The sequence below is a fragment of the Pseudophryne corroboree genome, chromosome 4, assembly GCF_028390025.1.
Source record: "Pseudophryne corroboree isolate aPseCor3 chromosome 4, aPseCor3.hap2, whole genome shotgun sequence".
Lineage (NCBI taxonomy): Eukaryota > Metazoa > Chordata > Amphibia > Anura > Myobatrachidae > Pseudophryne > Pseudophryne corroboree.
Window position 1 is genome coordinate 236405346 of NC_086447.1, and position 21539 is coordinate 236426884.

The 21539-nt window shown below is 48.8% G+C and overlaps 1 long non-coding RNA gene across 1 annotated transcript in view; it reads right to left on the minus strand.

Moving 5' to 3' along the window:
• LOC134911304 (uncharacterized) overlaps window positions 1-21504 on the minus strand; it is a 65809-nt gene extending 44305 nt beyond the window's left edge. Inside the window, exon 1 of the long non-coding RNA XR_010176463.1 lies at window positions 21369-21504. This is a non-coding gene — a long non-coding RNA (uncharacterized LOC134911304). The remainder of the gene's footprint in view (window positions 1-21368) is intronic.
• Between the last annotated feature and the right edge of the window lie 35 nt (window positions 21505-21539).

The window sequence follows — 21539 nt, forward strand, 5'->3', positions numbered from 1 at the left end:
CAGTGTTGGGAAGGTCAGGCATCGCAAACGACACAATTGGACTCTCCTTGTGGATTTGTGATTTCGAAAAACGCACAGTTCTTTGCTGTGCTTTTGCCAGCTTGAGTCTTTTCATTTTTCTAGCGAGAGGCTGAGTGCTTCCATCCTCATGTGAAGATGAACCACTAGCCATGAACATAGGCCAGGGCCTCAGCCGTTCCTTGCCACTCCGTGTGGTAAATGGCATATTGGCAAGTTTACGCTTCTCCTCCGACAATTTTATTTTAGATTTTTGAGTCCTTTTTTTACTGATATTTGGTGTTTTGGATTTTACATGATCTGTACTATGACATTGGGCATAGGCCTTGGCAGACGACTTTGATGGCATTTCATCGTCTCGGCCATGACTAGTGGCAGCAGCTTCAGCACGAGGTGGAAGTCGATCTTGATCTTTCCCTATTTTTGGAACCTCAACATTTTTGTTCTCCATATTTTAATAGGCACAACTAAAAGGCACCTCAGGTAAACAATGGAGATGGATGGATACTAGTATACTTATGGATGGACGAGCGACTGCCGACACAGAGGTAGCTACAGCCGTGGACTACCGTACTGCGTCTGCTGCTAATATAGACTGGATGATAATGATATAAAAAATATATATATATCACTACTGCAGCCGGACAGGTATATATTATATAATGACGGACCTGCTGGACACTGTCAGCACTGCAGACTCCTAAAGTAAGCTACTAGTATCAAGAAGATAGAAAAAAAAACCACCACAGGTAGGTGGTATACAATTATGGATGGACGAGCGACTGCCGACACAGAGGTAGCTACAGCCGTGGACTACCGTACTGCGTCTGCTGCTAATATAGACTGGATGATAATGATATAAAAAATATATATATATATATCACTACTGCAGCCGGACAGGTATATATTATATAATGACGGACCTGCTGGACACTGTCAGCACTGCAGACTCCTAAAGTTAACTACTAGTATGAAGAAGATAGAAAAAAAAAAAAAACCACCACAGGTAGGTATACAATTATGGACGAGCGACTGCCGACACAGAGGTAGCTACAGCCGTGGACTACCGTACTGCGTCTGCTGCTAGTATAGACTGGATGATAATGATATAAAAAATATATATATATCAGTACTGCAGGACAGGTATATATTATATAATGACGGACCTGCTGGACACTGTCAGCAGAATGCGTTTATAGAATAAAAACACCACACGACGAGTGTTTAACTTTTTCAGGCAGACAATCACAATATACTGGTGGTCACTGGTCAGTCACACTGGCAGTGGCACTCTGGCAGCAAAAGTGTGCACTGTTAAATATATGTACTCCTGCTATAACTGCTCCCCAGTCTCCCCCACAATTAAGCTGTGTGAGCAGTGAGCACTCAGCACAGTCAGATATACATAGATGATGCAGCACACTGAGGCTGAGCACAGATATGGTATACTGTGTCACTGTGTATCGTTTTTTTTCAGGCAGAGAACGGATTATATTAAATAATAATAAAACTGCACTGGTGGTCACTGGTCAGTCACTAGTAAACTCTGCACTCTCTGAGTACTCCTAAGCTCCAGTAAATCAAGTGTCTCACTCTCACTATCTATTTCTATTCTAAACGGAGAGGACGCCAGCCACATCCTCTCCCTATCAATCTCAATGCACGTGTGAAAATGGCGGCGACGCGCGGCTCCTTATATAGAATCCGAGTCTCGCGATAGAATACGAGCCTCGCGAGAATCCGACAGCGGGATGATGACGTTCGGGCGCGCTCGGGTTAGCCGAGCAAGGCGGGAAGATCCGAGTCTGCCTCGGACCCGTGTAAAAAGCGTGAAGTTCGGGGGGTTCGGTTTCCGAGAAACCGAACCCGCTCATCACTAGTTTATACTGCAATTTAGATTTCAGTTTGAACACACCCCACCCAAATCTAACTCTCTCTGCACATGTTATATCTGCCCCCGTGCAGTGCACGTGGTTTTGTCCATTAGCGAACAAATTTGCTGCTGCAATCAGGTCTGAATTAGGCCCTATGGCTGCAACATTTTTGTAATGTACATATACTGTGTATAAGTATACAAGTAATTTGTTAGAATTAGTATTAAAATTAGAGATGTGCGGCTGGCACTTTTCGTGTTTTGTGTTTTGCTTTTGGATCTGGATCCCCGCTCGTGTTTTGGCTCTGGATAGGTTTTGCCAAAACCACCCTTTCGGTTTTTGGTTTTGGATCTGGATGATGTTTGAAAACACCCCATAAAAATAGCTAAAATCACAGAATTGGGGGTCAATTTTGATCCTACAGTATTATTAACCTCAATAACATTTATTTCCACTCATTTCCAGTCTATTCTGAATACCTCACACCTCACAATATTGTTTTTAGGCCTAAAAGTTGCACGAGGTCCCTGTATGACTAAGCTAAGCGACCCAAGTGTGCGGCACAAACACCTGGCCCATATAGGAGTAGCACTGCAGTGTCAGACAGGATGGCACTTAAAAAAACACTAGGACCCAAACAGCACATCATGCAAAGAAGCAAAAGAGGTGCAATGAGGTAGCTGTTTGACTAAGATAAGCGACACAAGTGTGCGGCACAAACACCTGGCACATCTAGGAGTAGCACTGCAGTGTCAGACAGGATGGCACTTAAAAAAACTAGTCCCCAAACAGCACATCGTGCAACGAAGTTAAAGAGGTGCAATGAGGTAGGCTGTATGACTAAGCTAAGCGACACAAGTGTACGGCACAAACACCAGGCCCATCTAGGAGTGGCACTGCAGTGTCAGACAGGATGACAGTTAAAAAGAACTAGTCCCCAAACAGCACATCATGCAAAGAAGTAAAAGAGGTGCAATGAGATAGCTGCATAGGCACACGCAGGGGGGTTTCTGGTTGCCCAGAAACCCCCCTCCCCTTGGCAAGTGGCAAACTAAAACAACAATAGCAATGGTATAGAATACGATTACTAGAGCTGCTGCCACATCATGCAGAGCTGCTGCACATACCCAGTAGCAGCTTTTTCTACAAAGTTTGCTGTGCGTGTGGTTCTGAGCCCTCATTCAGTGCACTGGACCAAAGAGAAGAGACAGGAGCCTTACCATGAGGTGGGAGAATGTGTGCTTAGAAAGTGAGGTACTAGTTCCATGATGTTTGTGCCTTTATTATAGTATGTTTAACCTTTTCCAGATCACTTATATTATTTATATAATATAAATATGTTTCTTACAGCCTATACTATAGATCAGTGGTTCTAAACCTCGATCCTCAAGTACCCCCAACAGTTCATGTTTTCCATGTCACCTAGCAGTTGAACAGGTGTATTTATTACTCACTGACACATTATAAAAGACCCACAGGTGGAGCTAATTATTTCACTTGCAGTCCTGTGAAGAGACCTGGAAAACATAAACTGTAGGAGGTACTTGAGGACCGAGGTTGAGAACCACTGCTATAGATCATCTATAATGTTCTGCAGAGTGGAATATATGGAGATTGCATTTGGAAACCCCCCTCTAGAAATCCTGCGTTTGCCACTGAGCTGTATGACTAAGCTAAGCGACACAAGTGTGCGGCACAAACTCCTAGCCCATCTAGGAGTGGCACAGCAGAATGGCACTTAAAGAAAACTAGTCCCCGAACAGCACATTATGCAAAGAACTAAAAGAGGTGCAATGACAGTGGCGGATTTAGGGGGGGGGCACCAAGGCACGTGCCCCCCCTGTAATTTTTAACTGTCTGCGCCGTTGCACGCACCCCGCACCCGGCATGTACCCCTCCCCTGTCAGTTGCTGCTGCTGCTGCTCTGCGTGTGTGTTCCTCCGCCTGATTGGCTCCCTGGAGAAATGTGACCTGCAGTCAGTGCAGACTGCAGAGGAGCCGAGCTGGAGGAGGAACACAGATCCAGGCCGCAGCGGTGGCTGAGGGACAGTGCACCGCCGACGCCGCTGAGGGACAGTGCACCGCCGCCACCCGCCGCTGCTGAGGGACAGCGCACCATCGCCGCCCACCGCCGCTGAGGGTCAGCACCCAGGAACAGTGCACAGCAGCGCAAGGGTCCAGGAGAGCAGCCGCCAACGCCGCCCACCGAGCAAGAAGACAACGCCTGCTTGACTGGCCCTGCTTCCTGCTGGTGAGCGGTCTCTTGTTGGGGGGGGGGGGAGTGGGGGTGACCTGGGGACGGGAGAGAATAGTGCTGCTGCCTGCTGTGAGTGTTTTTTGCTGGGGGGGTGGGGTGATCTGGTGAGGGAGAGAATGGTGCTGCTGCCTGCTGTGAGCGGTCTTTTGCTGGGGGTGGGGGGTGATCTGGTGAGGGAGAGAATGGTGCTGCTGCCTGCTGTGAGCGGTCTTTTGCTGGGGGTGGGGGTGACCTGGGGAGGGAATGGTGCTGCTGCCTGCTGTGAGCGGTCTTTTGCTGGGGGGAGTGGGGGTGACCTGGGGAGGGAATGGTGCTGCTGCCTGCTGTGAGCGGTCATTTGCTGGGGGGGGAGTGGGGGTGACCTGGGGAGGGAATGGTGCTGCTGCCTGCTGTGAGCGGTCTTTTGCTGGGGGGGGAGTGGGGGTGACCTGGGAAGGGAGAATGGTGCTGTTGTGAGCACTTTGAGCACGGTTGATTCTATATCGGAGTGGGAGAAGGGACCTTCTGACGTACTTAGGGGAGGAAACACGTCACTAGGGGGAGAAGCTACGGGCGAACAGGGTACCCAAAAAGTACCCTCACGGGCTCGCTTCGCCCCGGGCTCAGTGGCTTGCTCCGCTCCGCTTCGCTCGCCACCTGATTACTAAAGGTAATAGTTGGTGGCATGGATAGTGGTCTTCCGACTTCCCCTCTGGGATGACAATTGACTCTCAGCAGCAACAACAGCAGCGGCAGCAGCAGTAGGAGGAAGTGGTTCTTGATCTTTCCCTATTTTATCCTCCAAATTTTTGTTCTCCATTATTTTTCTGGAGTTATATAACAATATGTGGCAAAGGAGAGCATACCTCTACACCACACAGGGCAAACCCTGTAAAAATGATTTGGATTAAATATTAATAACCCCATTATTTGAAGTAAGTAATATCCAGCAAAGGTCAGCACCACTGGACTTATACGGCAGCACCACTGGACTGTACTTATACAGCCGTAACCCTGGACTTATACGGCAGTACCACTGGACTTATACGGCAGTACCACTGGACTTATATGGCAGTACCCCTGAACTTATACGGCAGTACCACTGGACTTATATGGCAGTACCACTAGACTGTACTCATAGGGCAGTACCACTGGACTTATATGGCAGTACCACTGGACTTATATGGCAGTATCACTGGACTTATTTGGCAGTACCACTGGACTTAATCGGCAGTACCACTGGACATATATACGGCAGTATCACTGGACTGGACTTATACGGCAGTACCACTTGACTGGATTTATATGGCAGTACCACTGGACTGGATTTAAACGGCAGTATCAAAGGATTTAATCAGCAGTGCCACTGGACATATATACGGCAGTATCACTGGATTTATATGGCAGTACCACTGGACATATACGGCAGTATCACTTGACTGGATTTATATGTCAGTACCACTTGACATATACGGCAGTATCACTGGATTTACAGTATATGGCAGTACCACTGAACATGTACGGCAGTATCACTGGACTTATACGACAGTATCACTGGACTGGATTTATACGGCAGTATTACTGAATTTATATGGCAGTACCACTGGACATACTGTATACTGCAGTATCACTGGATTTATACGGCAGTACCACTGGACATATACGGCAGTATCACTGTACATATACGGCAGTACCACTGGACTGGATTTATACGGCAGAATCACTGGACATACAGTATACGGCAGTATCACTGGACATATACGGCAGTATCACTGGACTTATATGACAGTACCACTGGACTTATAGAGCAGCACAGAGACACCACCACTGGACTGATGCAGGGCATCACAGCACCACTGCAATGGACTGGACTTATACAGCTGCACTGGACATGTGGCAGCAGAGGACACCACCACTGTGACTGGACTGATGCAGCACAAGACACCACCACTGGACTAATGCAGCACAACACAGCACCACTGGACTGGACTTATACAGCAGCACTGGACATATGGCAGCAGAGGACAACACCACTGTGACTGGACTGATGCATCACAAGACACCAGCACTGAACTGATGCAGCACAACACAGCACCACTGGACTGGACTTAAACAGCAGCACTGGACATATGGCAGCAGAGGACACCACCACTGTGACTTGAGTGATGTAGCATAAGACACTACACTGGACTGAGCAGCACAAGACAGCACTGGAATCGCCACCCCACATCCCCTCCCGCACAGCCACTGAGGACAGAGACACGTCCTCTCACTACACTCTCCAATTATGGAGTGAAAATGGCGACAACGCGTGGCTCCTTATATGGAATCCAAAACCCACGAGAATCCGACAGCAGGATGATGACGTTTTGCCTCATTCTGGTTTCCGAGTCTGGCGGGAAAACCCAATTTGGGCTTGGACCCGGGCTCGGGTAGTGAAGTCTGGTAGGGTTCGGTTCTCAGGGAACCGAACCCACTTATCTCTAAATAAAATAGCTAAAAAGTGGAAAAAAAGTAAAAGTTAAAAAACTGTTAAAGATGGTATACAGTAGTATAAAGAAGTAGGTATGTGTATGGGCGCAGAGAAGGGGTGATTACAAAGTACCAGGGCTTACAAGGGAGGCAAAACCACTCACAACAACAAAGTTACTTCTTAGATCTTTCAAATAAATAGGAGCACTTCTCTCACTCATGTTGTGGATAGCATATGCATAAGGACCACCCAGTATGCACAATAGATGCACCCCTTGTACCAACCAATCTTCTGGTGGCTCTGGGTCTGTGTGACTATTATTAAGTTGTCTCAATGGCTTTGCTGTATAACAAGTGCAACCAAAGTGCAGGAATCGATAAAATTAAAAATATTTTATGAAACAGACTCCTTAAGTCATGGCTTGTATCAGAAGAGGATTTAGACCTCATGGGACCCTAAGCAAGAAACCAATTGGGTTCCCCTTTCCTCAAACAATCCTCAGTGTGTTCCCCCAGTGTCTCACTGGCATGCCCCCTCCACAGCAGCGTGTTCCCCACTATACAAATTGACTCCACTACTTCCCCCATATGCTACAATACTTTGCATCACTACACTAAACCCTCCCCCCCTCAAAACGCTGGATTACATAACTACATTACATCCCTATAACTTCCTATACAATGCAGTACATCACTACACTAGATCCCCCCAATACGCTGCATTACATCTCTACATTACATCACTACACCTTCCTATATGCTGCACTACAACAATATACTACATCCCCCCAATATGCTGCACTACATCCAGTGGCGTAAATAGAAGATTTTCTCCTCCAAGCCAAAAAATTCTTCAGCGTCCCCCCCCCCTCCTCCCCCCAATCCCCCATCCCCCATAATTGGCACTATGAAAGGGACAAACATGCCGCCAAAAAGGGTGTGTGGCTTCGTTGGAATGGGCGTGGCTTTGCATAAAGGGGCGTGGTATTGCAGGAAAAGACTTCCTTATACCCCAGTTTTGCAACCTGCACGCCCAGACGTTAGCCACCACTGGAAAGAAAAATAATCCTGATTCATGCCCCTTACATTATTTGTCATTTTTCCTCCTTATAGTAATGCCCAGAATACATTATGCCACATACTGCAATGGCCCTTAGACATTATGCCACACACAATAATGCACATGACACAATATGCACACACAATAATGCCCCCGACACATTATGCCACACACCGTAATGCCTGTGACACATTATGACACACACCGCAATGTCCGTGATACATTATGCCACACACCGTAATGCCCATTACACATTAAGTCCTACAGTAAGGCTTCTAATTACTTTTAAATTACCTGCTCGTTGCCAGGGGTTTCATGCACTGGGTGTCATGCTCGTTGCCAGGGGTTTCATGCTCTTGTTTCCATGCACGGTGCCAGGGGTTTTCATGATCAGGGTGTCATGCTCGTTGCCAGGTGTTTCATGCACTGGGTGTCATGCTCGTTGCCCGGAGTTTCATGCACTGGGTGTCATGCTCGTTGCTAGGGGGTAGTCCTTGTTGCTAGGGCTGTGCTACCAGTGCCACATATGTCCCCAGTGCCACATATTCCCCCACGGTGCCAGGTACTCACATGCCCCCAGTGCCACATATGCCCCCAGTGCCACATATGCCCCCAGTGCCAGATTTTCCCCAACAGTGCCAGGTGCTCACGTGCCCCCAGTGCCAAATATAGCCCCCCCCCCCCATGTGCCAGGTACACATGCAGTGCCATATATCCCCCTCAGTACCCCCCCAGTGCCATATATGCCCCCTCAGTGCCATATATGCCCCCACACTTCCCCCCCAGTGCCATATATACCCCCTCAGTGCCCCCCCAGTGCCATATATGCCCCCTCAGTGCCCCGTGCCATACATGCCCCCTCAGTGCCATATATGCTCCCTCAGTGCCCCCTGTGCCATACATGCCCCCTCAGTGCCATATATGCCCCCTCAGTGACCCCTGTGCCATGCATGCCCCCTCAGTGCCATATATGCCCCCTGTGCCATACATGCCCCCTCAGTGCCATATATGCCCCCTGTGCCATACATGCCCCCTCAGTGCCATACATGCCCCCTCAGTGTCCCCTGTGCCATATATGCCCCCTCAGTGTCCCCCCCCCCCCCCCCCCTCGCTGCTGTGAAGGAGGGACAAGGAGGGCACAGCGCGCGCCTCTCTCATGTCCCTCCTGCATCTCCGTCTCTCTGGTCTAATAAAGGAAGTGCCGGTTCGTGAGCCAATCAGAGCTCACGAACGGCACTTCCATTATTAGACCAGACGGACGGAGACGCAGGATGGACACTGGAGAGGCGCGCGCGGCGTGCTGTGCCCTAAGTGTCCCGTTACAGCAGGGAGGGAGAGGAGACAGCAGATTGACATGCGGACGCTCGTCCGCATGTCAATCTGCTCTAAATCAGTGGCGGCGCCCCCGCAGCCCCTCGCCCCCAAGCCACCGCGAGGGCTGCGGGGGCAGTAGTTACGCCACTGACTACATCACTACATTACATAACTACACTTTCCTATATGCTGCACTACAACACTACACTACATCCCCCCAATATACGCTGCACTACATCACTATATTACATCACTACACTATGCCTTCCTATACGCTGCACTACATCACTACACCCCACCCTCCCCAATATGCTGCACTACATCTTCACAAGCATAGCATCCTTCAACCAGCAATTAGAATTTTCTGAAAATTAGAGGTCTGTGTAGGTGATGCTGGTGTAGCCTCTATAATATCTAGGCAGTTCCACCAAAAAGTCTGCAATTCCACCAACTAAATCAAGTTGTAGTAATAAGATGCAATTCGGCCCTCTATATATTTCAGTTGCATGAGGAAAACCCAGGGCCAGCATGAGGGCTGTTTGAGCACAGCAGCCACATGGGGTGCCACCATCGGCAGCGTGGCCTGGCTAGAACATGGCCTGGCAGTGACCCATTATTGGCAAAGCAACTGCGCAACATCATAGAGGTCACATAGCCATACAATGCACCAAAGCTGAGGGTAGGGGAGAGGACTTAGGGGCAATACAACTAGTACAGGCAGCCAGTGGCTGCCTAAAAGAACTTCTGTTACTTTCCTACATTCCCCTTATTGAGGGGATGTTTCAAGCAGCTGCAGCTGCACAGTGTCATGTGCAGCTGCACAGTGTCATGTGCACCTGCACTGCAGACTGCAAACCTGCACTGCTGCCATTTCTGATAACTCAGCTCAAAAGGAAGCAATAATAGCAGCCCTGTCTCAGTCTTCATAATAGTTATACGAGGTCTTCTGTGAGGGCTTTGTGTATTTTTATTCCCGTTGGGGCCAATGTATGTTTTTTCTTCCTGTGGGGTGGGTTTAATGTGTGTTTTTTTTTCTGTGGGGTCAATGTATGTTTCTCTGACGTCCTAAGTGGATGCTGGGGACTCCGTAAGGACCATGGGGAATAGCGGCTCCGCAGGAGACAGGGCACAAAAGTAAAAGCTTTAGGATCAGGTGGTGTGCACTGGCTCCTCCCCCTATGACCCTCCTCCAAGCCTCAGTTAGATCTTTGTGCCCGGCCGAGAAGGGTGCAATCTAGGTGGCTCTCCTAAAGAGCTGCTTAGAGTAAAAGTTTTGTTAGGTTTTTTATTTTCAGTGAGTCCTGCTGGCAACAGGCTCACTGCATCGAGGGACTTAGGGGAGAAGAAGTGAACTCACCTGCGTGCAGGATGGATTGGCTTCTTAGGCTACTGGACACTAGCTCCAGAGGGACGATCACAGGTACAGCCTGGATGGGTCACCGGAGCCGCGCCGCCGACCCCCTTGCAGATGCTGAAGAGAGAAGAGGTCCAGAAATCGGCGGCTGAAGACTTCCCAGTCTTCTTAAGGTAGCGCACAGCACTGCAGCTGTGCGCCATTGCTCTCAGCACACTTCAAACCAACGGTCACTGAGGGTGCAGGGCGCTTGGGGGGGCGCCCTGGGCAGCAATGAAAGTACCTTTGCTGGCTAAAAATACATCACATATAGCCCCTAGGGCTATATGGATGTATTTAACCCCTGCCAGGTTGTCAGAAAAACGGGAGAAGAAGCCCGCCGAAAAGGGGGCGGGGCCTATTCTCCTCAGCACACAGCGCCATTTTCCCTCACAGAACTGCTGGTGGGAAGGCTCCCAGCTCTCCCCTGCACTGCACTACAGAAACAGGGTTAAAACAGAGAGGGGGGGGGGCATTTTTGTGGCGATATTATTACATATTAAGATGCTATAAGGGAAAACACTTATATAAGGTTGTCCCTGTAAAATTATAGCGTTTTGGTGTGTGCTGGCAAACTCTCCCTCTGTCTCCCCAAAGGGCTAGTGGGGTCCTGTCCTCTATCAGAGCATTCCCTGTGTGTGTGCTGTGTGTCGGTACGTGTATGTCGACATGTATGAGGACGATGTTGGTGAGGAGGCGGAGCCATTGCCTGTAATGGTGATGTCACTCTCTAGGGAGTCGACACCGGAATGGATGGCTTATTTAGGGAATTACGTGATAATGTCAACAAGCTGCAAGGTCGGTGGACGACATGAGACGGCCGGCAAACCAATTAGTACCTGTCCAGGCGTCTCAAACACCGTCAGGGGCTTTAAAACGCCCATTACCTCAGTCGGTCGACACAGACACAGACACGGACACTGACTCCAGTGTCGACGGTGAAGAAACAAACGTATTTTCCATTAGGGCCACACATGTTAAGGGCAATGAAGGAGGTGTTACATATTTCTGATACTACAAGTACCACAAAAAAGGGTATTATGTGGGGTGTGAAAAAACTGCCTGTAGTTTTTCCTGAATCAGATAAATTAAATGAAGTGTGTGATGATGCGTGGGTTTCCCCCGATAGAAAATTAAAGACGCTCACACGCTTATCAAAACAAGTGGCGTTACCGTCTCCAGATACGGCCGCCCTCAAGGAGCCAGCTAATAGGAGGCTGGAAAATATCCTAAAAAGTATATACACACATACTGGTGTTATACTGCGACCAGCGATCGCCTCAGCCTGGATGTGCAGCGCTGGGGTGGCTTGGTCGGATTCCCTGACTGAAAATATTGATACCCTTGACAGGGACAGTATTTTATTGACTATAGAGCATTTAAAGGATGCATTTCTATATATACGAGATGCACAGAGGGATATTTGCACTCTGGCATCAAGAGTAAGTGCGATGTCCATGTCTGCCAGAAGATGTTTATGGACACGACAGTGGTCAGGTGATGCAGATTCCAAACGGCACATGGAAGTATTGCCGTATAAAGGGGAGGAGTTATTTGGGGTCGGTCCATCGGACCTGGTGGCCACGGCAACAGCTGGAAAATCCACCTTTTTACCCCAAGTCACATCTCAGCAGAAAAAGACACCGTCTTTTCAGCCTCAGTCCTTTCGTCCCCATAAGGGCAAGCGGGCAAAAGGCCAGTCATATCTGCCCAGGGGTAGAGGAACGGAAGAAGACTGCAGCAGGCAGCCCCTTCCCAGGAACAGAAGCCCTCCACCGCTTCTGCCAAGTCCTCAGCATGACGCTGGGGCCGTACAAGCGGACTCAGGTGCGGTGGGGGGGGTCGTCTCAAGAGTTTCAGCGCGCAGTGGGCTCACTCGCAAGTGGACCCCTGGATCCTACAAGTAGTATCCCAGGGGTACAGATTGGAAATTCGAGACGTCTCCCCCTCGCAGGTTCCTGAAATCTGCTTTACCAACGTCTCCCTCCGACAGGGAGGCATTATTGGAAACAATTCACAAGCTGTATTCCCAGCAGGTGATAATCAAAGTACCCCTCCTACAACAAGGAAAGGGGTATTATTCCACACTATTTGTGGTACTGAAGCCAGACGGCTCGGTGAGATCTATTCTAAATCTGAAATCTTTGAACACTTACATACAAAGGTTCAAATCAAGATGGAGTCACTCAGAGCAGTGATAGCGAACCAGGAAGAAGGGGACTATATGGTGTCCCTGGACATCAAGGATGCTTACCTCCATGTCCCAAATTGCCCTTCTCACCAAGGGTACCTCAGGTTCGTGGTACAGAACTGTCACTATCAGTTTCAGACGCTGCCGTTTGGATTGTCCACGGCACCCCGGGTCTTTACCAAGGTAATGGCCGAAATGATGATTCTTCTTCAAAGAAAAGGCGTCTTAATTATCCCTTACTTGGACGATCTCCTGATAAGGGCAAGGTCCAGAGAACAGTTGGAGGTCGGAGTAGCACTATCTCAAGTAGTTCTATGACAGCACGGGTGGATTCTAAATATTCCAATATCGCAGCTGATTCCGACGACACGTCTGCTGTTACTAGGGATGATTCTGGACACAGTCCAGAAAAAGGTGTTTCTCCCGGAGGAGAAAGCCTGGGAGTTATCCGAGCTAGTTAGGAACCTCCTAGAACCAGGCCAAGTGTCAGTGCATCAATGCACAAGAGTCCTGGGAAAAATGGTGGCTTCTTACGAAGCGATTCCATTCGGCAGATTTCACGAAAGAATTTTTCAGTGGGATCTGCTGGACGAATGGTCCGGATCGCATCTTCAGATGCATCAGCGGATAATCCTGTCTCCAAGGACAAGGGTGTCTCTTCTGTGGTGGCTGCAGAGTGCTCATCTACTAGAGGGCAGCAGATTCGGCATTCAGGACTGGGTCCTGGTGACCACGGATGCCAGCCTGAGAGGCTGGGGAGCAGTCACACAGCGAAGAAATTTCCAAGGAGTGTGGTCAAGTCTGGAGACTTCACTCCACATAAATATACTGGAGCTAAGGGCAATTTACAATGCTCTGAGCCTAGGAAGACCTCTGCTTCAAAGTCAACCGGTGCTGATCCAGTCGGACAACATCACGGCAGTCGCCCACGTAAACAGACAGGGCGGCACAAGAAGCAGGAGGGCAATGGCAGCAAGGATTCTTCGCTGGGCGAAAAATCATGTGATAACACTGTTAGCGGTGTTCATTCCGGGAGTGGACAACTGGGAAGCAGACTTCCTCAGCAGGCACGACCTCCACCCGGGAGAGTGGAGACTTCATCTGGAAGTCTTCCACATGATTGTGAACCGTTGGGAAAGACCAAAGGTGGACATGATGGCGTCCCGTCTGAACAAAAAACTGGACAGGTATTGCGCCAGGTCAAGAGACCCTCAGGCAATAGCTGGGACGCTCTGGTAACACCGTGGGTGTACCAGTCGGTCTATGTGTTCCCTCCTCTGCCTCTCATACCCAAGGTACTGAGAATTATAAGAAGGAGAGGAGTAAGAACTATACTCGTGGCTCCGGATTGGCCAAGAAGGACTTGGTACCCGGAACTTCAAGAGATACTAAGAAGGGACTTGCTTCAGCAAGGATCATGTCTGTTCCAAGACTTACCGCGGCTGCGTTTGACGGCATGGCGGTTGAACGCCGGATCCTAAGGGAAAAAGGCATTCCGGAAGAGGTCATCCCTACCCTGGTCAGAGCCAGGAAGGAGGTGACCACACAACATTATCACCGCATTTGGCGAAAATATGTTGCATGGTGTGAGGCCAGGAAGGCCCCCATGGAGGAATTTCAACTCGGTCGATTCCTACATTTCCTGCAAACAGGAGTGTCTATGTGCCTCAAATTGGGGTCCATTAAGGTTCAAATTTCGGCCCTGTCGATTTTCTTCCAGAAAGAATTGGCTTCAGTTCCTGAAGTCCAGAAGTTTGTCAAGGGAGTACTGCATATACAACCCCCTTTTGTGCCTCCAGTGGCACTGTGGGATCTCAACGTAGTTCTGGGATTCCTCAAATCACATTGGTTTAAACCGCTCAAATCTGTGGATTTGAAATATCTCACATGGAAAGTGACCATGCTGTTGGCCCTGGCCTCGGTCAGGCGAGTGTCAGAATTGGCGGCTTTGTCTCACAAAAGCCCATATCTGATTGTCCATTCGGACAGGGCAGAGCTGCGGACTCGTCCCCAGTTTCTCCCTAAGGTGGTGTCAGCGTTTCACCTGAACCAGCTTATTGTGGTACCTGCGGATACTAGGGACTTGGAGGACTCCAAGTTGCTAGATGTTGTCAGGGCCCTGAAAATATATGTTTCCAGGACGGCTGGAGTCAGGAAAACTGACTTGCTGTTATCCTGTATGCACCCAACAAACGGGGTGCTCTTGCTTCTAAGCAGACGATTGCTAGTTGGATGTGTAGTACAATTCAGCTTGCACATTCTGTGGCAGGCCTGCCACAGCCAAAATATGTAAATGCCCATTCCACAAGGAAGGTGGGCTCATCTTGGGCGGCTGCCCGAGGGGTCTCGGCTTTACAACTTGGCCGAGCTGCTACTTAGTCAGGGGCAAACACGTTTGCAAAATTCTACAAATTTGATACCCTGGCTGAGGAGGACCTGGAGTTCTCTCATTCGGTGCTGCAGAGTCATCCGCACTCTCCCGCCCGTTTGGGAGCTTTGGTATAATCCCCATGGTCCTTACGGAGTCCCCAGCATCCACTTAGGACGTCAGAGAAAATAAGAATTTACTTACCGATAATTCTATTTCTCGTAGTCCGTAGTGGATGCTGGGCGCCCATCCCAAGTGCGGATTGTCTGCAATACTCGTACATAGTTATTGTTAAACAAAAATCGGGTTATTATTGTTGTGAGCCATCTTTTCAGAGGCTCCGCTGTTATCATGCTGTTAACTGGGTTCAGATCACAGGTTGTACAGTGTGATTGGTGTGGCTGGTATGAGTCTTACCCTGGATTCAAAATCCTTCCTTATTGTGTACGCTCGTCCGGGCACAGTATCCTAACTGAGGCTTGGAGGAGGGTCATAGGGGGGGGAGCCAGTGCACACCACCTGATCCTAAAGCTTTTACTTTTGTGCCCTGTCTCCTGCGGAGCCGCTATTCCCCATGGTCCTTACGGAGTCCCCAGCATCCACTACGGACTACGAGAAATAGAATTATCGGTAAGTAAATTCTTATTTTTTTGTTACGAGTGTGGTGAGGGGGGGGGGAGTGTATTGGATGGGGGGGGGGTCTGATCACTACATTTTGATATTCATGCTTGATGTTATTAAATGTGTAGGGCATACAGTATGTAATATCTTTGTTTCCATCTGACACATGTATATACAAATGCAAACAGCTACTAGAGAGAAAAGCTATCAGGTGCCAAATGCCACATTTACAGTATATCCTTCAGCTTTTCAAATGCTGCTGTTTTTGAACAAAAAAGTCACGTATTTGTAATTTGTACAGTGTCATCATATTAAGCAGTCCTTTTATGAGATTATTGAATGATTCATTTTAGTCCCTGCACCATTGGAGTTTACAGCTTAAGATCATGTGATAATCTTATGGAAATTCTGCAGTCCACTGTGAGGATAAAAGCTATGTAAACGGTATATATCCCAGAATAGGAAGGAAAGATCACTCTTTATACTTAAATTTTGCTCAGCACATGATTTTATTTACAGTATCTTCCCAAATCCTCCTGAGTACAGTACAGATGTGTCCTGCTACATTTTTGCCCCATATGCCATGTAGTGGGCCTTGCTAGTCGCTCCTTGCCGTGCCACTGCCTGATGTTCTAAGTCGCTTATTGTATCAGAACGTTGTAACATAACGTTCTGAGGCGCTGGAAAATACGGAGACTGTAATACTACTTTCTGTCCATCAGGTGTCACTTTTCCCAAACTGTACAGTGAATGCGTCAAATACCCAATGAAGCTCCCCCACTTCGATGTCCCTTCCTGCTTTGCCCTAGTAATGAAAATTGCAGCTGTTAATGAATCATGCCCACCGCTATGAAGATTCAGCCACCGACCTGGAAGCAGTAGGCACAGACAAGCTGTGAGCGCTGGATAGCTCCGATCAGGTCACAGAGCCTGAACTGAGTGACCCCAGTGAGACAGGTGCAGCAGCAATAGTCAGAAGGCCCAAGCTCTGAAGAATTGCTAACTGAGTAAGCAGTACGGAGGCCGCTGTGTTGGTGCAGAGAAGACAATGCAGTTCTGCTGAGTCTCTGGACTCCTGGTACAAGTGTCGGGGGACTGCCAGGAGACACTGGGGGTAGGCACAAGGAAAACTGTCCCACAGAGCCCACTCAGGGCATTTGAGGTAGCAACAAGGCGACTACAGTGCGAGTGCATGGAACTGCTCTGACTTGTGGGAGTGTCATGGGCATGTATCAAAAGCTCTCTGTATGTGGTAGGGATTCCTTCTGTCAGATCTCATGCAGCTTGCTTGGGGCATGTACAAATGCTCATACTGGCTGGCGTAAAAATCAATGGGTGGCATGACTATCTGCTTGCAGAAGCATGAATCCTCGCATTGGCTCTTCGGAATCTCGCATTAGCATAAGCTAGTAAGACAGGCTTTTGCGACTGTCCGCAACTACTGCACCTTTGCTGTGGTACTCAGCCCCATGTTCTCTTACTCTGTAATAATCAGATTGGAGGTGAGACTATAAGCTGAATAAATGTGCACCATTCATCATCAAAGTGTAGTATGACCCTTGCACAGTGCCAGATTAAGGTCCTCGTGGGACTGGAGCTTAAATTCATGAATGGCCTATTGTGTACCTCCGCATGGGGTTTGACCAGTATGGACGGTGTGTGACTACTGATATGGGGGTGTAACCAGTGCTGTATATACATTTATATGTGTGTGTGCGTGCGCATGTATGCTCATGTATGTGTGATTGAGTATGTATGTATGTATGTATGTATGTATGTATGTTTGTGTGTTTGAAAAAAAGAAATATCTCAGAATTTGAATGCCAAATGATCTCTCCAACAAATCAATTTTGAAAACAAAGACATAAACAGAAAATAGAAAAATTCCCAAAATGAAAATCATATAAAACAAATGTGAACACACTCTTTCTTCAAAAAGGATGGCCATCATTCTCAATAGTCCAGGAACAAAATCTACGAACAAAGAGGGGGAATCTTCGCCGCCGGTATTCAGGCTGTCGGGATTCCGGCTGTCGGGATCCCCGCGTCAGTCTTCTGACCGCTGTGATGCCGACATCCGGGATGTCATAAGGATTATAATAATATTTTAGTACCTACTGGTAGATCCTTTTCTCCTAGTCCGTAGAGGATGCTGGGGACTCCAAAAGGACCATGGGGTATAGACGGGTTTCGCAGGAGCTTGGGCACACTGAAAAGACTTTGACTGGGTGTGAACTGGCTCCTCCCTCTATGCCCCTCCTCCAGACCTCAGTTATAGGAACTGTGCCCAGGAGAGACGGACATTTCGAGGAAAGGATTTTTGTTTAAACCAAGGGCGAGAAAACCTACCAGCCCACACCACAAACATACCGTACAACCGGAGTAGCAGCAAACCAGATAACAGTATGAATTAACAACAGCAACAAGCTGAATACAACTAATACACAACCCGCGTGTAAACAAATTTAACCAGCAATAATACACTGCAAGTAACAGTCTGCACTGGGAAGGGCGCCCAGCATCCTCTACGGACTAGGAGAAAAGGATTTACCGGTAGGTACTAAAATCCTATTTTCTCTTACGTCCTAGAGGATGCTGGGGACTCCAAAAGGACCATGGGTTCTATACCAAAGCTCCAGAACGGGTGGGAGAGTGCGGACGACTCTGCAGCACCGATTGAGCAAACATGAGGTCCTCATCAGCCATGGTATCAAACTTGTAAAACTTAGCAAAGGTGTTTGAACCCGACCACGTAGCAGCTCGGTAAAGCTGAAGTGCCGAGACCCCTCGGGCAGCCGCCCAAGACGAGCCCACTTTTCTAGTAGAATGGGCCTTTACTGACTTTGGCAACGGTAGCCCAGCCGAGGAATGAGCTTGCTAAATCGTACTACAAATCCAGCGTGCAATAGTCTGCTTAGAAGCAGGATTTCCAATGTTGTTGGAAGCATACAGGACAAAGAGAGCCTCTGTTTTCCTGGCAAGAGCTGTTCTGGCGACGTAAATATTCAAAGCTTTTACAACATCAAGAGACTTTGGAACTGCCACAGCATCTGTGGTCACAGGTACCACAATCGGTTGGTTAATGTGAAAGGAAGAAACCACCTTCGGCAGAAATTGTTGACGAGTCCTCAATTCTGCTCTATCCGAATGGAAGATCAAATATGGACTCTTGTGAGATAAGGCCACCAACTCTGACACTCGCCTGGCAGACGCCAGAGCCAAAAGCATGACTACCTTCCAAGTGAGAAACTTTAACTCAACCTTACGCAAAGGCTCAAACCAGAAAGACATAAGAAACTGCAAGATCACTTCAAGATCCCACGGCGCCACAGGCGGTACAAATGGAGGATGGATATGCAGCACTCCCTTCACAAAAGTCTGAACCTCTGGAAGGACGGCCAATTCCTTTTGAAAGAAAATAGATAAAGCCGAAATCTGCACTTTGATGGAACCCAATTTCAGGCCTGCATCGACGCCTGCCTGCAAAAAATGGAGAAACCGACCCAAGTGAAATTCCTCCGCAGGAGCAGTTTTGGTCTCACACCACGAAACATACTTTCTCCAAATACGGTGATAATGTTTTTCCGTAACCTCCTTCCTCGCCTTAAGGAGAGTGGGGATGACTTCCCCAGGAATACCTTTTCGAGCTAAAATTTGGCGCTCAACTTCCATGCCGTCAAATGCAGCCACGGTAAGTCCGGAAACACGCATGGTCCCTGCAGTAACAGGTCCTCTCTTAGAGGGAGCGGCCAAGGATCTTCCACCAATAATTCCTGAAGATCCGGATACCAGGCCCTGCGCGGTCAATCTGGAACTACGAGAATCGCCTGAACCTTTGCTCGTCGTATGATCCCCAGCACCTTTGGAATGAGAGGAAGTGTAGGGAACACATACACCGACTGAAACACCCACGTAGTCACCAGGGCGTCCACTGCACTGGCTTGGGGGTCCCTTGACCTGGAACAATACCTCGGAAGCTTCTTGTTGAGGCGAGACGCCATCATGTCTATCAGAGGAATTCCCCAATGCTTCGTCACTTCTGCAAATACCTCTTGATGAAGAGACCACTCTCCCGGATGGAGATTGTGTCTGCTGAGGAAGTCTGCTTCCCAGTTGTCCACTCCCGGGAGGAAGACTGCCGACAGAGCGCTCACGTGCTGTTCCGCCCAGCGAAGGATTCTTGTGGCCTCCACCATAGCCGCCCTTCTCCTTGTTCCGCCTTGACGGTTTACATGCGCCACCGCTGTTATGTTGTCCAACTGGATCAGGACAGGTCGAACCTGAAGAAGGCTCTTTGCTTGTAGCAGGCCATTGTAAATGGCTCTTAACTCAAGGACATTTATGTGGAGACAAGATTCCTGGTTTGACCATTTCCCCTGGAAATTTCTTCCTTGGGTGACTGTGCCCCAGCCTCGGAGACTTGCATCTGTTGTCAGTAGGACCCAGTCCTGGATTCCGAATCGGCGCCCTCCTAGAAGGTGGGAGCGTTGTAGCCACCACAGGAGAGAAATCCTGGCCCTGGAAGATAGACTTATTTTCCCGGTGCATGTGCAGGTGAGACCCGGACCATTTGCTCAGCAGATTCCACTGAAACACCCGGGCATGAAACCTGCCAAACGGAATGGCTTCGTACGCCGCAACCATCTTCCCCAGAACCCGAGTACACTGATGAATCGACACACTTGTCGGCCTCAGAAGCTCCCTGACCATTGTCTGTAGTTCCAGAGCTTTGTCTTCCGGAAGAAACACTCTCTGTAACTCCGTATCTAGAATCATGCCCAGCAAGGGCAGCCGAGTGGTCGGAACCAACTGAGACTTTGGTAAATTTAGAATCCAACCGTGTTGTCGCAGTACCGACAAAGACAATTCCACATTTCCTAACAATTTTTCCTTGGACCTCGCCTTTACCAGGAGATCGTTCAAGTACAGGATAATTGTAACCCCTTGTTTGCAAAGGAGAACCATCATTTCCGCCATGACTTTGGTGAAAATCCTCGGGGCCGTGGAAAGACCAAACGGCAACGTCTGAAATTGGTAATGACAATCCTGTATCGCAAACCTGAGGAAAGCTTGATGCGGAGGATATATCGGGACGTGTATTTAGGCATCTTTTATATCGACTGACGCCATAAAATCCCCCCCTTCTAGGCTGGAAATCACAGATCGAAGAGATTCCATCTTGAACTTGAAAACTTTCAAGTAAGGATTGAGGGATTTTAGGTTCAGAATAGGTCTGACCAAACCGTCCAGCTTTGGTACAACAAAGAGGCTCGAGTAGAACCCCTCCCCCCGTTGGGATGGGGGAACGGGCACAATGACCCTCTGTTGACACAACTTTTGTATTGCAGCCTTCACTACCTCCCTGTCCGGAAGAGACATTGGCAAGGCCGAAATGAAAAAGCGGTGAGGGGGCATCTCCTGAAACTCCAGCCTGTATCCCTTAGACACTATTTCTAGGACCCAAGGATCCAGGCCTGATTGAACCCAGACCTGACTGAAGATCCGCAGACGGCCCCCTACCGGTCCGGACTCCCCCAGGGGAGCCCCAGCGTCATGCGGTGGAATGCTAACTGCATCCCGTTTATTTTATACTTCTCAGCATGATTGCAGAATTTATCTACGTTTTGATCCAATCAGGATCATCATCAGAAAGCACAACTTCATCACACTTCACAACACATACAGCTTTGGGCAGCAGTCCATAGTCAGGTGATATATATATATATATATATAGCCTCAGCATGCCCGTTTACTTTACACTATATTAGTTATTACTAGTTTAGCAGCAGTAACCAGACAGCCGGCAGGAAGGATACCTCACCTCAGTCAGGAGGATCGGACATCCTGCCGCCGGTCCGCCTTCACAGAGCTGACGTGACTCCTGGTGTGGTGGGCCAACTGCAGTGCAGACTCGAGTTTGTAGATAGCAAAAGCCGGAAAACTCTGGGTGCGGTGGTGGCGGGGGCGGCGCCTTTGTGACGTCACGCGCTGC